At 45.0% G+C, this 17,339-nt stretch overlaps 1 long non-coding RNA gene across 1 annotated transcript in view; it reads left to right on the top strand.

Annotated features, from left to right (window-relative positions):
- LOC105534344 overlaps positions 1-16,355 on the top strand; it is a 70,477-nt gene extending 54,122 nt beyond the window's left edge. Inside the window, exon 3 of the long non-coding RNA XR_001005255.1 lies at positions 12,927-16,355. This is a non-coding gene — a long non-coding RNA (uncharacterized LOC105534344). The remainder of the gene's footprint in view (positions 1-12,926) is intronic.
- The last annotated feature ends 984 nt before the right edge of the window (positions 16,356-17,339 follow it).

The following is a 17,339-nucleotide window of genomic DNA, read 5'->3' as shown; positions in this document are numbered from 1 at the left end:
TGCCTCAGCCTCCCGAGTTGCTGGAATTACAGTCACCCGCCATTAGGCCTGGCTAATTTTTGTATTTTTAGTAGAGACGAGGTTTCACCATCTTGGCCAGGCTGCTCCTGAACTCCTGACCTGGTGATCCATCCACTTCTGCCTCCCAAAGTGCTGGAATTACAAGCATGAGCCACTGCGCCCAGCCCACTGTGCAATTTTTAATGGCAAACACATCAGAAACAAAGGTGTCAGTGTATTTTTATCCAAAGAGGTACTGGTGCATCCTAAAATGGGAAACTATTCAGTACTGATATTTATTGACATCAGTAAGTTTATTTGTACTTTTTAAAAGAAAGCATACAAGGCAATAATCAATCTATTGCAAGTTTGTGTATTTATGGTGGTGCCTTTGTTTGTGTGGGTATAGGATTGCAGGATGAGGAATTTTAGGGTGTTAACCATGATGACTCAGCTCCTATCAACCACAACAACCTTTCCTCCACTGGGAAGGGGTTACTTATCTCTCCAAGTCAATGAAATGGGTGGGCTGCACCTCAATCAACTGTGCAGGGAGAATGATTCCCTTGGTTTGGCACAGAGGAGCTCACTTACCTAGTAGACATGCTTTGCATGGAGAAAGAGGTAGACTTAACCAATTTAGTTGGGGCTAAAATGCTGATTTTTAGTTTTTTCAATACATTTGAAATATTTTATAATTGCTAAACTTTTAAAGAAGTTATAACAGAAAAACTTAAATTTGAAATAGCAACCAGAGACTTCAAAAACCAAGAGATAACCTTTATAAGAAATGTGTAAGAACTCCATGAAGAAAACCAGAACACTTACTGAAGAGCTTAAAAGAGGATAGTTAAAATGAAATCTTATGCTAAAGCCCAATATATAGAATAGATGCTAATATTTGCTGTGCTAACGGATAACAGACTCCATTTATCAAGCACTTACTTATGCCAGACATCCAGCAAAGTACTTCACGCACGTTGTCTCATTTAATCTTCCAATAACCCAGCAAAGCAGGGATTACCATCATTCCTGCTTTGCATATGAGAACACCATGGAAGGCTGAGAACTCTGTTCAGAAGCAGAGCATTAGGAAGCCATGGAGTCAGATTTTAACACAGGAATGCCTGGCCCCAGAACCAAGGATCTTTGCTGTGCTACAAAACCAGTGAGGTGAGGTCCTGGAGATACAGCCGAATATAAACTTCACTAGTTCAATGTTTCTTACATTCTGTTCTACCTGCTGTTCTGCTTTCATCTCATTTTAAAGATCCATTCTGTGTCTTTGGAGTTAAGCAACATAGGGGTGGCAGCAACAAGGTGAGATGACCCCAAGAAGGAAGATACGTCTGGGGCAAAAAAAGTGAGGGTGCTCCATGCTTGACCAGGAAAATCTGCTACTGGAGAAAATCCTTGAAGGCTCTGTAATTTGTTAGTTTGATTTTCGGGTTTTGTGGGATTTTTTGGTGGGGAAGGACAGGATCTTGCTCTGCTGCCCACGCTGGAGTGCAGTGGGGCCATCATGGCTCACTGCAACCTTTGCTTCCTAGGCTCAAGGGATCCTCCTGCTTCAGACTCCTGAGTAGCTGGGACCACAGGCTCACACCACTATGCCCAGCTAATTTTCAAATTTATTATCCAGACAGGGTCTCACTATGTTGTCCAGGCTGGTTTCAAACTCCTGGGCTCAAGTGATCCTCCCGCCTCAGCCTTTCTAAGTGCTAGGATTACAGGCATGAACCATTGCTCCTGGCCTGTGATTTAGTTTTGGTAGACAGGTGATATTCTGCCCCAAACAAGGGGGGTAAGAAACTCTAGACTCCAACACACTGAGGTTCAAATCTCAGCTCTCCCACTTAGTAGGTGTATGAACTTAGGAAAGTTATTCAGCCTCCCTGGACCTCAGTTTCTTTATCCAAAAAACGTTGTCAAGGTTACATGAGGCAATGCATAAATAGTGCATAAAAGAATTTAGCAGGTAATAAGCCTGAGTTATAAGTTACCTATCATCATCATTGTCATGGTCATTGATTTTTTTTTAAGATGGGGTCTTGCTCTGTTTCCCAGGCTGGAGTGCAGTGGCACAAACTTGGTTCACCACAACCTCCGCCTCCTGGGGTTCAAGCAATTCTCCTGCCTTAGCCTCCCAAGTAGCTGAGATTACAGGCATGTGCCACCACGCACAGCTAATTTTGTACTTTTAGCAGAGATGGGTTTTCACCATGTTGGCCAGGCTGGTTTTGAATCCCTTTTGAGTCCACTCACCTCAGCCTCCCAAAGTGCTGTGTGTCATGGTCACCGTCACCACCATACTTTAGTGCCTAGACACCACCCCCAGCACCTCAAGGCTTCAGTCTGCCTGCTGCTCTGGTCCAGCTGGTCAAGGTCCCCTCAGCGGGGGGCTAAGTGTGCTTCTCATTCCCTAAGGCTCACGAGGGACCAAGGTCCTGGGAAATGCCCACTGCATCAGGTCCATGCACAGATCTCACAACTGAGAGTTGTTTGTGGAAGGCGGAATGAGAGACTGATGACTCAAGATAAGATAGGCAATCAGCTCCGACTCGCCACTGCAGACTTCTGGTCTACTTGTAAAATGAGTCTTGTCATTTATTTGACAGTCCCCAGGATTTCACAGAGTGGGAGGGACAAATAAAGCTAAACCCAGCAGAGTGTTCCCAGTAGCCTCAAGTGTGGAGTTTGCTGTTGTTGGGGCCCCAGGACTTGGTCGAGCTTCTCAATATCCTGGCTGTCTCCAGGCTCTCTCCATTCATTCCAGCCAGTGTTTCTTGAATATGCCTTCTGGAAGGGATGGCATCAGGGCAGATTTCCTCTTTAGTGGCCAGCAAAGTATTTCTGTTTCAAATAAATTCAAACTGGTTCCAGAAATTTACATCAGAGCAGAAATGTGCAATTTGTACCCCTCTGACCACCTGCTGCCTTTTTGTCTTCTGTTCACTAAGTGGTCAGGATCACAGGCTTTGCCAGGAAAGATCTGGGTTCAGGTCACTCACACACTGTGTCACCCCAGTCTTCCCCTCATTCTGCTAACAGTTTCACAGGATTCTGATTGTGACGGATCAATCAGATGGTGCATGTAAAACATCCAGGACTGTGTGTGCCTCATTAAACTCATCCTAAGAAAAAGATCTGGCAAGGCAGAAGACCCTAGAGTCATTTTATCTGCTTTACTTAATGTGTTCTCATGCCTCAGGTAGGCATAGAATCCTTTGATGCCATAGTCATGAGGAGAGGAAGGCCCAGTCCAGTTATGGTGCCTGGCAGCCATGCCGGTGTAGGGCCAAGGCCTCTGCTCGGCCTGGCAGCTGGCTTCTCAGTTGATGTCTTCCCCGCCCACTTCATGCCTTGAGTTTGTCTTCTGTCAGTATCCTCAGCACCCAGAACAGAGTCGGGCACAAACCTGCATCTCAATTAAAATCTGCTGAATAAGTGATTGATCGAAAGAATGAATGGCAGAAAGCAGAGAACCAGTGGAGGGAAAAAAATTATAACCCCACAGTTAACTGTAACTGCTGCTTACTCTTCAGGATCTCCATCCACAACATCTTCTCTCCTTTTTGTAGCTTTCCTGGCTCCCCAACCAGGCCTCCCTCCATACTCACACTTTGCCCATCACATCCCTTTTTTATCCCCTACTCCATCTCCCACCCTTCCATGATAGCATGGATTTTTCTTTATCTCTTTTCTCTTAGAAAGCCTACAAAGAGAAGGGAAGGGGAATGGAGCCCACTGGTCATGGGTAACTACACCAGGTAAATGTGGTGCCCTCACATCGCCGAGCCTGGGTCACAGCAATGGAAGACCCTTCTTAATGCCAAAGGAACAGAGGAGCTGAGTGGCATAGGAGGGCGCACGTCTGATGTGAGCCTGGAGGTGAAGGGTTGAGCCTACTCACAAGAGCATTTAGGAAAGTTAAAATTAAAAAAAAAAAAAGTCATACTGAAAAAGGATATTATTGTAGAGTCCACTGTGACTACCCAATGAGGAAGGGGGCGTGAATGGCATTTCTGCAACATAAACCAGGGCTTCTCAAACTGCAATGTGCACAGGAATCACCTGGGGTTCTTGTTTCAATTTGCATTCTGTTTTGGTGGATCTGGGAAAGGGCCTAAGATGTTGCATTTTCTAATAAGTTCCGAGGGGATGCTGATGCTTCTGGTTGGGAAACCCACTTTGGGTAGCAAAGGTTTAGTGGAGAAAGCACCAAAAAAGCTTCTGCTCATCTTCTATCTCATCTTTTAAAAGATGTGAACGGGTCATCCTGACAATAATGGAAGGACTCTGAACATCCCAGGGTCCAAAGGGGTCCTCTGGTCCCACATGCCCTCCTCTCACCTTCCACCCTCTGCCTGGACTCTCCCAGGCACAGGGCAGCCTCCTCCAGGAAGCCCAAACTGAAGGGGGTTGGAAATCCAAAGACCTCAATTTCAAACCTCACTTGCTCCCAGAGCTGCATCAGCTCCCACAGCATAAATGGGGGCGGCTTCCCTCCAAAGAACGCTTAAGCCACATCAAATTAAATTTCACTGACTATTATGCCTTCTAAACAAGGGATGCAAGAGTGTGTCTGCAGGTGTTTCTGCCTCTTTCTTCCCACCCCACCCCCCAGCACATAAACACTAGACATTGAGCACCTGAGAAAACTGTGGGTTCTTTATTTATTTATTCCCAAGGCTTTTGACATAGATGTTTGGTAAATGTTTGTTGAATTAGTTAACAAAAAGTTTGACTTTTTTTTGGCACCTTTGACAAATTGAATTAGATTCTTTTAAGGCAGCCAGATTTCTTTTGTATGACAGCACAGGTTTTGAGAGCTTGAATGGAGTTACTTAAGGTAACTGGCAGGGAGGCAGGAAGAAGAAAAGAACCAAAACTGGTTCACGTAGCAAACTGTAATACTAATTGCTCATAGTATGAGGAGAAGAGAATTGGCTTATCCCATATGATACACACACACACACACACACACACACACACACACATATAATGGTAGGTATCTTAGATCTTGCCTAGACCTGAGATGACAAACACCTAGCATGAAGAAAGACCCATCTCTCTCCATTCCCATGCCCATGGCAGACATTACTAATCAATCACAGTACTTTCCCAGCTAAATATGGATATAATCTCAAAATCCTCAGTTTTGAATCCAACATGGTTATTTCTTCACCTGCCCACTGCTGAACTCCTATATTTCTGAGCATAATTTGTCTGAGTATATTCTTGCCAGGTTATCACCTGCTTGTAGTTGTCTTGTAAAACTGCATACCTGTGTTTTCTTTGCTGCCCACAAATCATAGCTCAGCTAGAATTGCCTTATGTTAAGGGAAAAAGAGGCAGCACACACAAGTGTGAGATGAACAGTACACTCCATTTTACAGGGTATTATGAGAGCAGGAATTGCATCTTATTCATTCATTCGTTTATTGACCAGATTTTTATATGAAACAGGCACTGGTTTGGCCTGTGTTTAATTCTATATCATAAGCCCCTAATATATGTGTTTGTGCTTGTATGAATAATGGAGATGGATGGATAGGTGGGAAAATATTTGATTAGTCACCTCTTATGGGGTGATGCCTAATAGTCCTGAACCAGGACAGCCCTCCCCTTTAGCCTCTTTCTCTGCCACAAGCATGTCATTTTCTGTCCCTCTTTTTCCCCGTATTTATACTGAGCACACTGTACATGCAGCTTTACCTGCATGGAGTTGTCCGGAGGAAAACACATTCATTTTGTCTGGAGGTTCTTCTAGGAGTATCTTAATCTGTTCCTTCTATCCTCCCACCCAATCAATCACAACGATTATTTCTGTCAATGGAACTCATCTTTATGGAGAGTGTTATTGTGGCCAGTAAGGTTCTGTCATCTATTTAAGTAAAATTCTGTCTTAAACCTTTTACATAAACTGTCTTGTTTAATCCCAAGCACAGGGAGGCCAAGCAGTTTTTCTAAGTCCATTTTACAGTTGAAGAAATAGAGGCTCAGAACACCATGTGATTTCCTGAGATCACACAATTAATAAGTTGCAGAGCTGAGATATAAGCCCAGTCCCCTTGACTCCCGAGTCTGTGCTCTTGCAAAGAGGACTGTCGTTGGTTGGAGTCTCAAAAATGAGTTATTGGTAAGGTTGTACCAAGAAGTCAGATGTTTCTGCAGTTTGTAATCATCTGCTTGCAGAAAGAGTCATTTTCTCCAAAGATATTGAGAAAGATGGTCACGTGGCTCTTCCTGATGATGCCAGGAATACAAGGTTCCTTGGCCCTCGCAGTCCCCATTGTCCAACTCTCCCTTGAATGTGGCTAAGCCTTCCAGAGGGGAAGGGCTAGGCCAGAGTTGACAGGGTGCCCTGTCTCTTCCATAAAGAGGCAAAGGATTCCTTCCTTTCAGGCTTCACCCAATTAAGGATTTCTGGAGAGCAGGAGCAGCATTCGGGTGACATCCTTCTCCTGGCCTGCCTGCCCCATCCCTGCCTCCAGTGCCAGAGGCAGCAGCTGCAGTGCTCCAGTCCAGCTGCCCCTGTGGACAAGTCTGGGAATGACCCAGGCACTGCATGTTAGCTCCTGGGCCTGGTATGGTCCCCATTGCCTTGTCCAGGCCACGACCACCCGGGCTCCCCTGCTGAATTTGCTGTGTCTAGGAAAGCCCCACTTTGTGTAATGGTTTAATTATCATGTCAATGTGGATTCATTAGCATGGCAGCTGTCATTGCAAATGGGGGAGCCAGGGGGCTCCTAGAGCCCCTGGGGTCAGGCTAATTGACGTAGTGAGCAGAATACTGTATTTACTCAACAATGGTTTGGATTTCTCTTCTGACCTGGGAAAGGGAGTGCTTGCTGGAATCAATAGCAGCTGAGTTTTCATTAGCAGCCCTGGGACAACATCCCTGGGCTTAACCCCTCCAGACCCACCCAGTCTTGGGCATCCCATTAGAAGGAGAGGCTATAACTTCTACCTCGCCAGGGACAGATATGATGTGGGGGGCCCAAGTAGGGGAAAATACATTCTTCACTCAATAGGAAGTGTACTACTAGGTTACAGTTCTCCTAATTTCCACAAGGGCCAGATTCTTTGAGTCACTCTTTCCACTGTGACCCTCCCAGCTAGTTCAAGGTATAGAACAACTTGGTGTTAATAAATATTTGTTGAGTGAGTAATAACTCACTTTTTTTATTGAACACTGTGCCAGACACTGCTCCATATCACAACTGTATCAACTCATTTAATTCTCACAACTTTCTGAGAGGTATTGTTCTGGTTATCTACTGTGTACAACTAACCACTCTTACTGTCCGAAAACAACAACTTATTGTTATTTTGTCTCATTATTCCATGGGCTAGGAATTTGGATGAGGCTTATTTCTGCTCCATTATGTCTGAGGCCTCAGGATGACTTGAAGGACTGGAGGTTGGTATAGCTGGAGGCTGCCTGGGCCTCTCTCTCTCTCCCCCTAAACACACAGCTTCTTCAAATGGCTATCTTGGACTTCCTCATGCATGCTGGCCTCAGGGTAGTTGTATCTCTTCTGTGACAATTCAGGACTCCATGAGACCAAGGTGAAGCTGACAATTCTTTTAAAAACTAGGCCTGGAATCAGCACAATCACCAGCCAGCTCAGATTTAAGGAGAGTGGGAAAAGATGACACCTCTTGAATGGAGAGATATCAAAGAATTTGAGGCCATTTCTAATTCTCCATAAATACTATCAGCATTTCCAAATACAGATGAGGAAACCAAGGCCCAGGGAGAGAGTAACTAACTTGTCCAAGGTCATCTAGCTAAGTGGTAACAGGATTTGGTTCCCAGCAGTCTGTCTCTTGAGCCCTTAATTGCCACAGACTCCTCTCCTTAGGCTTTGGCTCCTATAAAGTGAAGGGGTTGGGCCATATTCTCTCAAAAGTCCCTTTTAAGTGCCCAGAGATTCCTCAGAAAAGTCAAATCTAGAGGAAGGCAGTTTGTAAGAACCGCAGTCAATGGTAAGGGGGCTTCAGAACCTTTGGAATAAATTCAGGGGCAGTGAACGCACTGCCAGGGGCTGCTCCCCAGCCTCTGTCAGGTCTTTAGTTACAACCTTGAAACTTCTCCAGACTGGGACTCTACCCATGGACTTTTGCAGCATCTGATTAAGAGAAGGAACCAGCACTAAAGGGAACCTTTCTGCGAAGGAGAAACTGTCTTGACAGCTTTAGGCTGCCAAAAATCCCAAGTGGATCAGGCCCCTGGGGAATGAAGTTGTGGGGGCTGGTAGTTGTATGGATGGGACTAGGACAAGAATTGAAACAGAGTCTGACTCACACAGCACAAAGGGCCTATGTGACCTCTGGCAAGCCATTTAACCTCCCTGAGGCCTAATTTCTTCACCCGCAAATAAAAGAATTTGAGTAAATATGGGAGGAAAACTGGGCTTCATCATTGGTGCCAACTTTAACCGATTGCAAGTGGCTTCCCAGAGGCCTGTGCACAGGGTCTTCAGACTGTGCTGAAACTGTGCAATGTGATAGGAAGCTCCCCGGAGATGGAGTTAGGGAGAGGCACCTGGGTTCAAATCCCAAATCCTCTACTCAGTAATTTTGTGATCTTTGAAACTCCACTTATAACCTTTTCATCTGCAATGTAAAAATCATAAGGCTTTTCTTCATAGAATTGATGGGTGATAAATGAGATGACATGGAAAAGCCTGTCAACCCAGAGCCAGGCACTCCGTAAAGATCAACAATGTTCATTAAATCGGAAACCTACATTCCACTGGGATACACAATGCCAGGTAGAAAGGCCTTTAGGTATGTAACTAATTCCTGCTGAAGGTAGCAGAGTCCATGTTTTAATAGTCTGTGCCATTTTAGAGAAACTTTAAGGTTGTAGTGAATGCTGTTGGCATGATAGAATATGGAAAACATAAAATAAATACACTTTTCTCATCTGAAAAGGTGAGAATAATACCTGCCCACAAGAAGATGCATAAAAGTGGACATTCAATGAGGTAAAATTTGTAAAACACGTAGCATATAGTGAGGACTTGGTCATTAAGGGCCTTTGTGGCGGGCAGCTGCAGTCACATCACCCTTCCCTTACCTTACATGGAGGAATATAAGCTGGAGAAAAAAATCCACAAATAGAATCAACATAGGAAAAACCTTAAGTCCGTCTTTTACTCTTCAGGAGAAATTGCATCTATGAGTAAGTTCTATGAATGTAAATGTGAGGCGTTCTGACCGTAAATCTGGCAGTGTCAGGCAAGGAATACCAGAGTCTGACGATGTTGTGGCCTCATATTTGGATGGTGACCTCTCAAATTTAGACCATCAAATATGCAAATGGATGGACATTCTTCACTGCACCACTATGACACTGATTATAATCCAGTATTACATAGTGAGTGCTTACAATGTGCCAGGCACTGTGCAATGCATGCACTCTGGAGGTGCATTGATTTCTTTAATCCTCACAGTGAACTGATGGGGCAAGTCCTACTAGGATCACCATTTTCCAGGAGGGCACAGACAGATTTGGAACTGTCCAACATCACACAACTAGTAGGCGGTGGAATTGAGCTTGTCTGGCCCCACAGCCTGTGTTCCCAACTGAGTGACAGACTCTGTCATTTTGACTTTTTTAGGGATACAACATGGCATAGGAAACCTACCACTCTCAAAAGCCAGGAAGGCCTAGGGAGTGATGGAACCAGGCAGTCCTAGGTTCCAATCCCAGCCCCAGCCCTTCCTATCCTTATGACACTAAGCAAGAGACTGACTAACCTTTGTGAGAGTCACTCTCCTCGTCAGCAAGGTGGGGATCCCTACTGGAGTAATGCCTGTCTTGTTCCTTTGCCGTGAACGCTGAGTCAGACGATGTGCATAATAGGCTTAGAACTGTGCCTTGCACATAGTAGGTGGTTAACTATTGCTCATTTCCTCCTCTTTAAAACAGGATTTCATGGAATTTTCAGCCTTACTGAGATACTTACGATAGGTCTGGGAACTAAAGAAACCTCAGAAATTCAAATAAGTAGAGACATGTCTTCCACATGAACCTCTGTTAAATATTTTGTTATATGGATATACTTTCGTTATATGGATATAAATACTTTCTTATTTGCATACATGTTAGACGCAGTTTTTTGGTACATTTTCCAAAAATAAAAATACAATTTTCGATCACAAAAAGCCCCTCTCTGCTTGGGGTTTAGTGTTGACATGAAAAATAAAGCTATGATGATTCAAGAATTTAAAAGTTAAGATTTATACAAACAGACCAGTAATGCCCACAGATTAAAACCCAGTATTTCTTTTCCTTGTATTTTGTAGGTTCATCACCTACTCTCCCCTAACTGCTTTTTCTTTTCATTAGACAAAACTTCCTGCAAATTTTTTCTAACTTTGAGTGATTTGCTGACTCTCACTAGATACACTGTCCCTTTCCCTCCACCTCTGACACCCATTTTGCATGGTAACCAATGCAGTCTCCCCCACACCACCCCCCTACCTTCCACTGGGAATGATCTCTTTATCAATAATCCGACCCTGGAAGCCCAATGGGTGACTTTTTAGTGCCCCCAACACCAGTGCAGATGGGGGTTTTGGATCCCCAGTGTAATCCCAGCCTGAAATGTTACCAGGAGCCCCACGGCTCTTCAATTACATCTCTTGGCCTGTCAAGACCACAGCATCTCAAATTCAGTTAGCTGGTCTTTGGGTATCAGCCAAGGCCCAGCCTCTGCTCCTAATGACAGCCAGCTGAGGGGACACTGAGAGGGGCTAAATTCAATTTGCAGCCCTTCTAATGAGATTAGGGGAGCAGGGTTTTTTATTTTCTCCAAAGTTTGCCATGGGCAGGATGAATGATGGCCCAGGGATGAGCTGTCAACGTCAACAAAGGCTCTGAGCTGGGAGAGGGGGATGGGAAGCAAGGATGGGCAAAAGGAGGAGAGATTTTCCAGACAGAGCCAAGGAGCCCTGAGTAAGTCGCCTAGTAGGTGACAATGTCTGGTTGGCAGAGTATCACTCTGAGGACAGGATGCAAAGTCAAGAACGAATCTGCAAGAAAGGCAAGTGCCAATCATAAGTAATATCCCCAGTAGAATCTCTCTTTTTTTAAATGCTTCTGATTTCTTTTCCATCCCTTTTAACTGACTTTTGAAAAGTCATTAAACAAACTACATTTCTTAAAATAGGGCAACTCACAAGAATTTCTCTAATAAAAGAACAAGGTTTCCACTGCTCTTTAGCCTGGAGCAGCTCAGTCCAGCACATCTCTTGGCCAAGCAGGCCTGTGGATCTCCCACCAGGGTAGCTCCCATGAGCTGGAGTCTGGACCAGCCAGGACCTCTGATACATGTACTGTGTTGCAGGTGATGGTGAGGAGCTGGAAAGTATTTCACTTGATGTGGAGTAACTTTAGGGTGAGGTGTGATGTGCAGACATTTTTCATGGGTGTTCTAGTTAGCACCCGCCTGTGTTTGGCACCATAACTGGGAGTAAATACTGACTCCTCCCTGAGTAGCTTCAGCTCAGATGCAGAGATAGAGGAAATTGAGTAGAATATTCTTCCGTGTCAATGTGAGTGTGATAGAGGGAAATCTCCTTAGGGAATCAAGAGGGGAAGAGGTCTCTGTGATTGGGAGACACCAAGAAAACTTTGGTTTTAGGAGGTGGCCTTGAACTGTATCTTGGACCAGGGTGGTATCTAGGAAGGCCAAAAGAAGAGACCCAGACATTGGCTTTGTAGGTGAAAGTCTCAGTGCTTCTACTTATAAGCCCAGCTCTACCTTGATCCAGGGTCATTCCTGGTGGAGACTACAATGGTCCTGGACCCCAGGCCTGAATCTTGTCCTCTGAGTACTGATTTGTTCACTGTGCCTTCTTCGAGCTCCTCAGAGATGGTCCATATGCACAGCAGAACTCCTGCCCAGCTTCTGGTCCCACATTTGCTTCCTCCATTGGTGTGAAAATCCTGCACTAGAGCTTAGCTGTGGCCCTGACATCTTGAGTTGCCTAGATATCCAAGTTCTTCTCTAGATAGCAGGAGTTGGGGCTCACATACTTTGTCTGTTTTTCCCCCGGTCACTGCCTGAAGCCCTGTTCAGAGTGGACCAATAACCAGGGATCACGACATTGCTGCCCTTCCAGTACTTCCCTGTAATATGGGAATCCACCCAAACCAAGGCTTTTACTCAGCCTCAGAGCAGGTCAACTTAAGTTAAAACCCTTCTGGGCACGTAATAGGTACTCAATAAATATGTATTGGCTGAATTGGGTCCATGGAGGAGGAAATACTTGATTGGGGCTTGAGTGTGGGAGCTTTTAGACAAATGACTAGGAGTGGGAAGGAATTATCCCTAAAGGGGAAAGCTCAGAGTCAGGGTCTTGTTGTTTATGTTCTGAGAACAACAGTTTCTCTCCTTTCACTCTTGATGGCCAAGTTTAGACTCCCATTGCCCAAGAGTCTCCAGATCAGCTCATCAGGGACCTTGGTCCCCTAGGAGGCCCTTGATCACTCAGAAGGGCCTGGTGATAGACCCCGTAGTTTGCCTGCTCACGGGACGATACTGCTGATGTCCACAGATCAAGAGGTTTATTCTGCTGGCACCACAGTCTGACCTTGGCCATCAGTCAGATTAAGTATAGGCGCATGTAATGGCTGGAACTCTCAGAGTGTATTCTCCATACAAAACACAAAACCCCTTCAGGACCTGTGAAGGATCCTGTCGAATTGTTGGGCCTGGACTAAACTGGATTATCAATCCAATCCCCACAGGTCCTTATAGGCCCGACGCTGTAGAAAGAGACAGTGCCAGTCAGGACTGATTTGCTGCTGTGGCTACTTTTGTGTTGTGAATAATTCCTGTATCCTTTTTTCTTATTCCATCAACTTTTATTAAAATTCCTTGTGAAAAGATATTCTGTTCCAGGGAATTTTTGTGCCATGAAGAGATGGAGACACCAGAAATTCAAGCCAAAGGCCTGGGGCCTCATTGGCTCTTCTCCACTCTACCTCGAAGGGCATCTGTTTAGGTCCCAAAAAAAAGGCCTGTCCCTGGAACGTGCTGTCTCAGGGCACTTTATATGAATGCATAAAGCAGCATTCATTGTGGAAAACCACACAGGATCATTCAGTCTCACCAGTTGATTCTACCTTAATAAACCCCAGCCCATGTCCCTTGTTCACACCTCAAGCAAATTCTGGAGTGGAGACATGATCTGGAGGAAGCCAAAAATGATAAGAATGGCAAGGATACAAAATGACCAGTGATCACTGCATGATGCTTATTAATGGAAGACCAATTCCTCAGGAATCAGTTATAAAGCACATTTTTATCACAAGGGATTTTCATGTCTATTTTCTTACATGAGTTTACACAAGTATGTGAAGAAGGTGACTGTCTTAGCTTTGCTGTAACATAGAACTGTGCTGTAATAAAATACCAGAAACTGGCAGCTTATAAACAGCAGACATTTATTTTTCAGTTCTGGAGGTTGGGAAGTTCAAGATCAGGGCACTAGCAGATTTGGTGTCTGGTGAAGACCCACTTCTGGTTCAAATAAGGCATCTTCTTGCTGTGACTTCACATGGCAGAAGAGACAAGGCAGCTTTTTGGGACCTCTTTTTATAAAGCCACTAGTCCCATTTACGAGGGCTCCACCCTCATGACCTAATCACCTCCCAAAGGCCCCACCTCCTAATATCATCACATTGGTGATTAGGCTTCAACATATGAATTTCAGGGGCATACAACATTCAAATCACAACAGTATCCTAATTCGCATGTTAAACATGAGGAAGCAGAGGTACTGCAAACTTGAATGAGTCACCCAAGTTCAGGCATGGGTGAGCCTAGGATGCAAGGCCAAGTCTGTCTGACACCAGAAACACGGCTTTATGCACTCTGCTACATTTCATCTTAGTACATTACCTATGTGCATAGGATGGACTGAATCCCTCTTCCTTCTCCTCTGACTTCACCCCTATACAGAGCTCCAGACCCTTCTACCCATCTAAAATGGTAGAACTCATGGCCCATCAGGAAAGGATCCTCAGGGAATGGCTCCTTGTGGGTCAGCTTCAAAGTGTCAGGGAAGGAACCTCACTCCCGTTTAGGAGCCCCCTAAAAATGTGGAATGTGGTGCAACGAACCCCAGGCTGGTGATACCATTTGGTTGTGTCTCCACCCGAATCTCATCTTAAATTGTAGCTCCCATGATTCCCACATGTTGTGGGAGAGACCCTGTGGGAGATAATTCAATCATGGGGGCGACTTCCCCCATATTTGTCTCATGGTGATGAATAAGTCTCATGATATCTGATGGTTTTATAAGGGGAAACCCCTTTCACTTGGTTCTCATTCTCTCTTTGCTTGCTGCCATGTAAGAAGTGCCTTTTGCCTTCTGCCATTATTGTGAGATCTCCCCAATCACGTGGAACTGTGAGTCCATTAAACCTCTCTCCTTTATAAATTACCCAGTCTCGGTATATCTTTATCAGCCACATGAAAACGGACTAATATAGTTAGTCTCCACAGCCCCCCTGTTTCCAGCTCCCTCTGTGATCTTGGGCAAGGGACTTTCTCTTTCTACTCCCGATTCCCTGTTGGCTCCTTGCCAGTTCCAATGCTCCCAGATTCTAATTCTCCAGCTGTCCAAATCTTGTGAATGGACACTCAAATACATTTCTTGTTACCTACAAATTACAGTTTGCTTTCATTCTCCTCTTCTGTCCCAGTCTTTCCTATTTGTTGCACAGAGTTCAGCAATGCACAGAGTTTCGCCAGTGCACTGGGGCTGCTAAAAACACCCCGAGGGCCCGCCCCTCCCAGGGCGATGCCAGACCAGAGGATGGAGCCCTGGGTCTCTTCACTTTGCGCCACATTATCACAGAAAGGTGGATTAGAAGTTATCTCCGCTCTGCTTTCTCTCAGAGCTCCTTGGCAACGCAGCCACCTCGATATAAATATACACCAGAAACGTGCGCAACCTCATACTCCACGGCGAGGCCTCCAGAGGCCCTGGGGCAGATACCGCCAGGGAGCAAGGACATCAGGAGATCCCCAGGACACAAAGGAGTGCCAGCCTCAACGCTTCAAGGTCGAATGTGGCACCCATCAAATAAAACGCCTGTGATCCTGATAATTCTCTGGCACCCCATTCCAAAAGCTGGAGGTCTTTAATCTCTCTGAATAGCCAAATATTTCACAGTTGATGCTTCTTTTGCATTCTTTATAATTAAACAAGGCGCCAAATTTTTAATACCTTTCCTGTGTTTGTCTTTCTCTCCCTGGTGTTGCTAATGTAACACATTCAGGTCGAATCTCTGTTGTTTTTGGTCATTGACTATTTCAAAACCTAAAAGGAAAGAGTGAGATCTTTCAAAGAGTGGAGATTAAAATCAAACACAATGAAGGAGCTACTTCTGAATGTAATAATGTGGAACACTTTGAAGTCGAATTAACTAAAGGAAACATAAACCAATCCATTCCTGGCTCCATGTTAACTCCGGCTGTATAAAAGACCTTGAGATATTCAGGAGACCAGTGTAAATCAGTTCTTTTGGTTAGCACAAGCTCAGGGGCCTGCCACTTTCCTCTCGTTGGTGCTGTCTTTGGTGGGGCCATAGATAGAACCAGCTACAAACTTGATTCAGGCATAAGCAGGAGACACACACATCAGCATAAATGAGGCTCCAAAAAAGGCCCTCTTGCTTGGAGACACAGGAACCAGACTCTCCAAATGTCTCTCACTTATACAGCAATCCTCTTCAGACTTAGGAGGTTTTGTCAGACATTTTCAAAACTACAGGGAACCTGGAAAGAAAATACAATAAAGAGATCAGAGACCTAAAGTGCCAGACCAAAGAGAAGAACCAGAAAAAGCAAGACGTGTTCATTGTAAATATTTTGAAACTGTATTCTTATCTCAGTTCAGTGCTGTGTACTGTCTTTTCTCTGATAATTGTAAATATTTAATGTGTTATAGCTCCATCTCCTTACTGATACGGGAAACATGAATAAATCCACATGGACAGGACGTGTGTTTTCCACTTGCAGACTGCCTGAGAGAGTGAGCATCAGGAGGAGCTGCTGTGGACAGCTGCACAGGCTGTGGTCTGTACAAGAGTGCCTGGTGGAGGGGCCTGGAAAAGATGCCCCATCCACCTGGCTCAGAGAGGGACTGAAGAAGGAGTCACTGTTCATTCTGAGCAAAAAGCCCTTTTGCATATTTAGTTAGAGCTAGCAGCTATGTGTGTGTGCTTTTTAGCAATTTACATTTTACTAGTGTGAGGGGAACTGAGCAGAGCTCGTGGAAAAAGTGTTCCTGTTTATTGAAATAAAAATTCCAGAATTTTTTTCAGTCTCAGTATGATTTTCTCTAAAACTAAAGTACAAAAATGTTTATGCAGTTTCCCCTTTTCAATTGCCTCAGCAGCCGAGGTCCTCTCTTGGAACCTGATTTTCCTTGCAAACTGACCAAGGGAAGCTTCCAGAAGCAACTATCCACTACAAGAGGAAGGAAGGTGTGGTCATGAGGGAAGATGGTGGCTCCAGAGGCCCTGGCTCTGCAGAGACCTCAGTGCTGCCTCCTAGCCTGCCTGACACTTGACTTGGTTTGCACCAGCAGGTGCCCAGGCCTCTGCGGAGTCTTCACTTCGCCAGCCTTCCCATGCCACCATTTTTGATCAGGTTTCATCTCACCTCTGTGGTTTCCTACCTCCTGCAGATGCTTCAGCTCCACCACTGCAGCCAGTGCTGCCTGCTTCCTCCGGTGACAGCAGCAAAGCAGGCAGCAGTGGCCTTGGAGGCTCTGGGTGGACCCATTGTCATGCATTGTCTTCCACGGTTACTCTGGCACCTTTCCTTTACCTGGAAAATATCCCTGAGCTCAAACATTCAACTCACATCTTGGAGCCATGACAAATAAAGGAAGACGACTTTGGTAACTCAGTAAAGCTTGGGGCTGCAGTCTTGATGAGGAGGGCAAGTTCCGAGTCCAGATGGCTTGAATTCCAACGCAGCTCTGCAGCTTACACACAGCGGGCCCCTGAGCATGGGATCTGCTGGCCTCAGTTTCCTCATTTTTAAAGAGAGGGTAGTAACAATAGTTCAAGCCTCATAGGGTTGTCCTGAGAATTAAGGATTAACAGTTGTGAAGTTGCTTAGAGTAGTACTTAAAAGACTAAGTGGTCGATTAGCTTAGCTATTATTCGGTTAACTATTCTAATGATTATTATTTCCAAATGGCTTGACAGTCAATGGGTGGTAGAACCCCAGAAACTTTTACTGCTTTCCAAATGGTCTTCCAAATCTGATGCTCAGTTGCCATGTTAGGGAACT

This window comes from Mandrillus leucophaeus, unplaced genomic scaffold (genome assembly GCF_000951045.1).
Source record: "Mandrillus leucophaeus isolate KB7577 unplaced genomic scaffold, Mleu.le_1.0 Scaffold100, whole genome shotgun sequence".
Taxonomy (NCBI): domain Eukaryota; kingdom Metazoa; phylum Chordata; class Mammalia; order Primates; family Cercopithecidae; genus Mandrillus; species Mandrillus leucophaeus.
Note: the sequence above shows the minus strand (reverse complement) of the source record. Positions and strands in the feature narration are given on the sequence as shown.